The 8,387-nt window shown below is 32.7% G+C and overlaps 1 long non-coding RNA gene across 1 annotated transcript; it reads right to left on the bottom strand.

The window, feature by feature from the left end:
* Window positions 1-4,936: 4,936 nt before the first annotated feature.
* LOC121209905 (uncharacterized) lies at window positions 4,937-6,614 on the bottom strand. Its single transcript, XR_005905085.1, has 3 exons — window positions 6,556-6,614; window positions 5,994-6,082; window positions 4,937-5,086 (listed from the first exon to the last, which is right to left on the bottom strand). It is a non-coding gene; the product is annotated as an uncharacterized lncRNA (long non-coding RNA).
* Window positions 6,615-8,387: the final 1,773 nt, after the last annotated feature.

The raw sequence follows: 8,387 nt of genomic DNA, 5'->3' as shown, positions 1-8,387 counted from the left end.
AAAATAAAATATTCATTGGCGTCATCGGCCCGAATGTGTATCACAACCCGATGTGTGTCGGTTACGAGAAAGATTTCTTCATAGTTCGGGTTCCGATTCTTCATCTTCCTTTTCACCTTGACCGCCATATTGATCTTCATCTTTATCCCATTCCTCCGTGCTAGAGTATTGTATCATCCTAGGTTCCCATTGTATATCTTCTGATGTATTAACATGTTATTGTGAAGATGACCCACCTCGATAGAACAATGATGTTAGGGGGTGTTTGTGACATTACCAACGGATAAGTGTATGATGTCCCATAACCCAGTTGTAGATAGAATGTTGGAATTGTCGGTGATGGCAAATACATCGATGTTGTTGTTGGCATTGGCGTGTAATATGGTCTTGAGGATGGATGTGGTGCAAAAAAATATACTTAGAGAATGTGTTGATGCATGTATGATGGTGTAGCACTTGTGTAAAAAAAATGGGGTTAATGAAAGCACTAGAAAAAACATGAATCATACTAACTAGGAGGTGGTGCACCTATCGGTACCCCATGTGGGGTTGGAGCTAATGATGATTCCATTGAAGCATGTACTCCTAACCTAGGATTCATGTGAGGTCGTCTTGGCCTCCTATAACGATGTTGCCTATTCATTTCCTCCTCCGATAGTAGATATGACTTACCATGAAGTCTAAACCATGTCATGTAATCTGGAGAGGTCGCCAAATCCGGTGGGAGAATTGGTTCACGCATAGGTATGAAATCGTACCAATTATCCCGAATGTAGATATATTTGGCATGGAATTTTGGCCAAACTTCATCGATTTTCCCCACAAGCTGATCGTATGCAGTTCATCGAGCTTCTGATGTGGCGGAGAAATACTTTTTCGAAACCCAAATTGGCACATCACGCAATCGGATTCGTACCTCTCTACCATTGCAAAAACTATTAATAACACTTTCATGTACTAGATATTGCAATTGACCAAAAATTCGGTCGGGATGCATTCTTGATTCTTAGATCAGCGTATGACATCCATTCAAACTATAGTACGAAATTATAAATTTTATTACATGCCTAATATTAAATTTCAAATCCTTATATAAATATTATATAATTTAAAATTTTAAAACTAATTTCGGCTTTCGATCGTTGATCTGACTAGTTGGATATCTTTGAGCTCGTCCGATATACCCACATCACTAGTGTCATTGTTCCACATATTCAAATAATATGTTATTTCAAAAATATAATAATAAAAATATTATGATAATTATATTACCAAATGAATTTTACCTTAGTACGAGTGGGAATACATAAAGGGCGTTTACTCGGGGACGTAAAAATAGCAGCCGATATCATGCCCATGGTTGAAAGAGTATGCAACCACCGATTTTAATTTTTTGTGGTTCCGTCACCCGAAACATCTCTCGATACAATGTTGCCAACACAGCTGATCCCCAACTAAGTTGTCCCACTTCTTTCAAGTCGACTAGTTGTAGTAGCCACCTCAAATGTACCAGATTTTGATATTTATTATAACACCCCTTAACCCCAAACTGTAGCCGAAATAGGGTTACGGAGCATTACCGAATCTATCAGACAATTTACATAAAATACCTATGTTCAACCATTCTAAACACATTTAAATATGCTCAAAACTTGTTAAATTTACACATTTTATATATTATCCAATACTCAATTCTAATTACTTATCAAATATTATCAAATAAATCAAATTCATACTAAATTAGTCAAGTCCTATTATATACCATTACCAAAATCTAAATCTACTTATTTCACTTTTACATTCATCATTCAAAATGACACACATAAGACACCCTAGGTACATGCTATTATCAACAATTAACACGCTTTACCTCGTTGAATTCGGGATCGACATGGGATGCTGATTCGATATTCTCACTTTAACTTAATCTGCGCACGGAAATAAACCGTACGCTGAGTATGGGTATACTCAGTGGTATTTCTATAATCCGAACACTTAATAAAATAAAAATATAACAAACACTTAAAATCATATAACAATCATAACTATTCAATTATTTAATTCACAGATAAATTTACTGTAACTTATTTCATTCTTTTCACTTACTAACCTATATAGCTTTCCACGATTTATTCAAAAGTCATTAAACAATTATAATATTTACTTTTATCCAATCTAGAGCTACATAATTCATTTGTCTCAATCATACTTTAATTGAATTTCTGCACTCATTATAACAAAAAATTGAATTTTCTGCACTCATTATAACAAATAATTGAATTTCTATTCAATTTACACCTTATTTTAAATTAGGTCCTAACTAATTCATTCACTTTACTAACTTAATTCAAACTCTATTTCTATTCAAGTTCCATCCAAACTCAAATTTAACTACTAAATTTTCAGCTTATTTCACTAGTTTCGAAATTTCCTCAAATTAGCCCTTCAACATAAAACTTATGAATTACTTTACAATTCAATCCTTATTTCATTTCTAACTTGAATTTCTATCAATTTAACTCTTATTTCATCATTTTACTCAACATGAACAGTATCTAGAAATCTAATAACTTTCAAAATATCAACTTGATTTCATCAAAATCTTGTTCCAAAGCTTCTAAAACATCAAAATTAAATAAAAAGGGCTAAATTAACTTACCTATTAAAGTTTAAAGCTTCAAAACTTCAATTCCTCCTTTTCTCTCTTTCTCTTTTTCCTTCTTTCTTTCCCTTCTCTGTTTTCGTTCTTCATTCTGTTTCTTTTTATTTTTTATTTTTTTACTTTCGTTATATATATAATATAATATAACAATAATAACTATAAAATATCTATTTAATATCCAAATCTATTTTATATTTGTATATATATATATTATTACACTTGTCTTCTTTTTTTTCTATTTATTATATAAATATCTTTTACTTAATAATAATATATATATTTTAATAATATACTTATATAATAAGTAAATATACATGTATTTTACAAATGTATGTATATTAGTATCACACATGTCACCACATGCACCATACATTTGTCTTACTTTTATTTATTTATCATATAAATATCTTATAATATAATTATTTAATTAATAAATATCTTTTTTAAATAATAAATATCTATTTAATATCAAATACATGTATTCCAAATGTATAAATTTTTATTAACACACTTATATCAAATCATTACCATACACATATCTTTATTTAATTCAATTAATAATAATAACATTAATAAATATCAATTATAAAACCATAATAATAATTTATTATACATATTTATGCATAAAAATCAAAGATTTTATGCATTTGTCGCCTTACTTAGGACAAATGGCATAATTTTCATTTTTGTCCTTTTTATTTTCCTTTAATCTACAATTAAACTTTCACACTTTATTCAATTTAATCCTTTTATCTAATTATCATTAATTTAAGCTAATTCACTTCATTAAACTCTAATTAACCACTCACTTAACTTCATCAATATTTTTAATAAATATTTACAAGTCCAATTTTCAGAAATGGAGACCCGAAAATATACTTTTCCGATAACCGTAAAGTTTGGGTCATTACATTTATCTAGCATTAGAAGATGCTCGATTAACCTCAGGATGAATGTTCGTGTGTATTGTTCATTTTCAACGACACTCACGAAGTTATCAATATAATTGAAATTGTCTTCTAACCATTTCATCTCGATCCGACTACCACTAAACTTTTCTGGCACCTTACCTAATAGTTGCTCACAAATTGCACTTCAATTGCCAATGCGTAATACCCCTGTATGTAATGATTCTTTTATCCACTGATAAACGAGTTGTAAAGAAATTTATTCAACTGTAATTTTACACTCACCGCACGAAAGATGAAATGTATGTGTCTCTGGTCTCCATCTTGCCACCAAAGCACTGATAAGTCCAAGATCCCATTTAGTCTCCCCTTCCCTCGAGCATACGAGACACGTGCAAGAACCCTGCCTCTTGCAAGGGTTGTTTGTAACACCCTAACCCGAGTTCGACGCCAACACCAGGTACGAGGCATCACCATTCACAAATCACATATATATGTACAAGTCAGATTATACGAGCCCGTTAAAACTTAAAAATTTTTCAAACTTTCTCTAAAACTTATTATCTTGGGCCTACAAGGCCAAAACACCTCTTGGAAGCTACTCGGGACCAACTCGGGTCCTTTAACCAACACTAGGAAAATGACCTTTGAAACAGGGCACACGCACGTATGGATGGGCAACACACTCGAGTGGAACTTGAACATGGTCGTGCTGATGGCCGGTGTGACACTCACGGCCTAAGCACCTAGGGTCACGTCCGTGTCTTATACTCGTGTAGATTTATTTTTCAATTCGAACCTACAGGGGTTTTCACAAGGCCTGGCACACGCCCGTGTCCCTCACACTGCCTCGACACGCCCCTGTCTCAGCCCGTGTTTGAAAACCTTGACATTCTATTTCTGACGTCAGTAATCCTTAAGGGTCACACAGCCAAGACACACACCCGTTTGCTAAGTCGTGCCCTTCACACGGCCGTGTCTATGCCCATGTGTTTACTACCATGCATACTGACTTGCAATTTTTACGTGCAGTGGACACAAGGCCAGACAACACGCCCATGGGGCTGACACACGGCCTAGACACAAGCCCGTGTGTCTACTCGCGTAGACAATATGAGGCTATCTACCAAGCCCTTTGCCACCCTGAAACACAATCTAATGCCAACCAACATATCAAAATCTAATTTAATATGATTTCTCGACCAAATAACCATAGCTAAGGCTTATATACATTTCATGTACTCCAACATGCGAACAATTTCACATTCATGAAAGACTATCTTGCATTCATATAATAACTTCCAATATTAGCCATTTTTCGTGGCCTTATACAAAATGAATCAAATGCTAAGGTAAGTCATCACATTTGGCCAATTAACAATGACACAAAACTCAAAAGTCTAAGTTCCTATACATGCCATATTCAAAATGATAAATCTAATTATACCGAGTGCTTCAACTGATAGTGTGATTGATGCCACCGATGTCTATTGATCCTCGAGCTAGTTAGGCGGTACTATAAGAAAATGGAAAAGAGAGGGAGTAAGCATAAAGCTTAGTAAGTTGCATGCTAATAAATATGACAGTAACTTTACCATTCATCATCATGCTTATAGTACAAAAGTAGACATAAGCACAACTTACTTGTCATTAACCAATACAATTCACATAGTATATATATTGAGCTCACGTCTCATACATTTCAAATAGGTACCTCTACCACTTACAACGTGGTTATACTTTTCTCGTTTAACTTAAACTATAACTCTCACCATTGAACCATTTGAAAAGCTATCGGATATTCACTAAGCCTCAAACATAGGGTATAATGCCGATACCATATCCCAGACAAGGTCTTACACTGGCTCATCCATCAATTCGATGCCATGTCTCAGACATGGTCTTACAATGACTATCGAAATCGAGGCCGACCCCATGTCCCAGACATGGTCTTACACTAGCTTTCACATATTCGTGCCGATGCCATGTCCCAAACATGGTCTTATACTAGCTTTCACATATCCGTGCTGATGCCATGTCCCAGACATGGTCTTACACTGGCACATCTCGTAGTCATGCATGTCCCAGACATATCTTACACTTGCTTATATTTCGAGGCCGATGCATGTCCCAGACATGTCTTACACTAGCTCTCGTCTCAATGCCAATGCCATGTCCCAGACATGGTCTTACACTGGTTCTCATAATGTGGCCGATGCATGTCCCAAACATATCTTACACTAGCGCACAAATAACCCGAATATCATGGTATGAATATCTGATTTATTTCCTAAGGTTCAAATGAGAGTCCTCCTATCTTAATATTCATCATAGATAATCATTTCCACAAACAAGAAATTTATGTTATATCAATACAAACACATATAATAACAAATTATTTGTATTATTTACATACAACTTACCTCGAATTACAAAATGTAGGCGACTAGTTCGGCTTAGTCCACTTACTTTGCTTTTCCCCAATCTATGCCTGGATTTTGTAATTCTTGATCTATAATGATGAAAATTCACACATTTAATCATTTTATTAATCTAGGTACTCAAAATTTTTAAAATTAGGCAAAATGACTATTTTGCCCCTAGATTTTTGCAAAATGACCATTTACCCCTAGGTCTAAAAATTGATTTTTATCGAACTTCTTCATATCTTAAGTCTAACCGAACCCTTTTTACTCTTATAGAAACCGAAAATTTCCATTATTCATCACATTTATCATCTAATTTTCAACTTATGTAAAATGGTCCCTAGCTAAGGTTTCCATGAAAACTACTTCACAAAAGTTGTTTTTTACACCACCATAACTCATTTTCTTCCATAAAATTTCAGAAAACAACATGAACACACTCATGGTAAAACCCTATACTTTCAACCATTTTGCAAAATAGTCCCCTCATTTGGAAGCTCATGGTACAAGGGTTCCAAAAACACAAAAATTATCAAGAAAAGTCATCAAAACCACTTACTTGTAGGGAGATTAAGTGGCTGAAATTTTTCAAGCTTCCAAAACCCTCCTATGGCTGATATTTTCGGTCAAGAAGAAAGGATAAATGAAAAAGATGAAGGCTAGGCTTTAGGGTATTATTTTATCACATATTAGGTCATCAAATACCTAACACTTTGACTATTTTATTTTCTTTGGCTTATGGTTGGTCAAGCTTCTATAAAGGGTCTAATTGCCCTTTAAAGACCCTCAATTCATGATACATGGCAATTTAACACCCTTAGCTATCAAATTAAGACTTTTTCACTTTATGCGATTTAGTCCTTTTTCACAATTAAGCATGAAATCGCTAAAATTAATTCACCAAAATTTTCACACTCTCATATAATCATGCCACAACACATAAAATAATATAAAAAAATAATTTCTCCGCCCTCGGATTAATGGTCCCGAAACCACTGTTCCAACTGGGCCCAAAATTGGGCCGTTACATTGTTCAATAGCATGTGGTGCCCTCACACTTAAATTGTGTATATACATCTCCATAATCTGATCTTTGGTTTGATTATATAAATATAAAGAATTTATAAAATTAATAATGTTAACAATTTAATAATTGAATTAATTAAAATTAAAAATTTTAATAATATTTTCTTACCATTTACACTTGAACGCCAAAAATATGTTTTTTTTTATCTAAGAGAATAAGCAACATTGACATTTTTAAAATTATAAAAATTAAATAAAATCAAATAAATTACAATATATAAATTAAAACAACAAGAATTTGAGAGAAATTGAATGAAAAATCAAGAACTAAATAGTTAACAGAATTGAAGAATAAGATTTGAATGCAAAAGAAAGAAAATGAGTTGGGTTTATATAGCAAATAAACTAGTCGTTAGAAAAAAAAAATTTAGGCAGTTAATTTTTTGACCATTGAGAAAAGTTATCGTTAGACGAAAACGTGTCTAGCTGAGATGGCAGTAAAGAGGCTGAAAGCGCGACGCCCTTTTTTACCTCCTCAACTAAAAATGCGTCTTGCTAGATGCGTTTTTTGTTTCTCTCTCCACAATCAACCTATTTAGCTAATTTTTTGGGGAAAAAAAATCTAATTCTCTCATTAACTTTAAAAATAGACTTTTTAGCGAACCAACCCCACATCATTATTTATTAATTCGTGTACCGAAACCACTTACGGGATTGAGATTAAATTTATTTATTTATTAATGATAATTATGCCTTTTTCTATCTTAAAAGTATCAAATATATTAAGGCAAGATTTAGTTTTTTTTTTAATTATTACTTTTCTTTATTCAATTAATTATTCCCTTGATAACTTGCTAAGACTGTACTCGCATAAAATTTCTAATTAGACCAATAATCTAATGGCGTCTTTTCAAAGATTATATTTTGGATTGATTTGTTGGCAAAGATCCAAACTTAATTAATAAAAAAAATTTTGGTACGTTGTGAATAAAATTTTCAGATTAAAGAAATTAATAAATGTTCTATAAATATATAATAAAATATTAAAAAATATAAAACGATTTTTAAATAATATTTATGAAATAAAAAAATACATTACTATTGTATTAAATACTAACCTCTAAAAAATAGTGCTTACCAACCAAATATTGCATCGACACAAGTACAAAAAGATAATGTCGAAATATAATGGTATTTTAAAACCAAGTACCCCTTTTTTGAGGTGATGAAGGTCAAAGAAAATGTTAGGTAACATCCAAGTAGGGGCCACTTCCTCTTTACTTATCTCTCAAATTGATCCAAGGTGTATTTGTCTTTGTTTTTAATATTACACCCACAAAGCTAGGGTTGAAGAGCTTTTACAAT

This window comes from Gossypium hirsutum, chromosome A11 (genome assembly GCF_007990345.1).
Source record: "Gossypium hirsutum isolate 1008001.06 chromosome A11, Gossypium_hirsutum_v2.1, whole genome shotgun sequence".
NCBI classification, from domain to species: Eukaryota; Viridiplantae; Streptophyta; class Magnoliopsida; order Malvales; family Malvaceae; genus Gossypium; species Gossypium hirsutum.
The sequence above is the reverse complement of the archived record's forward strand: the minus strand, read 5'-3'. Positions and strand labels throughout refer to the sequence as shown.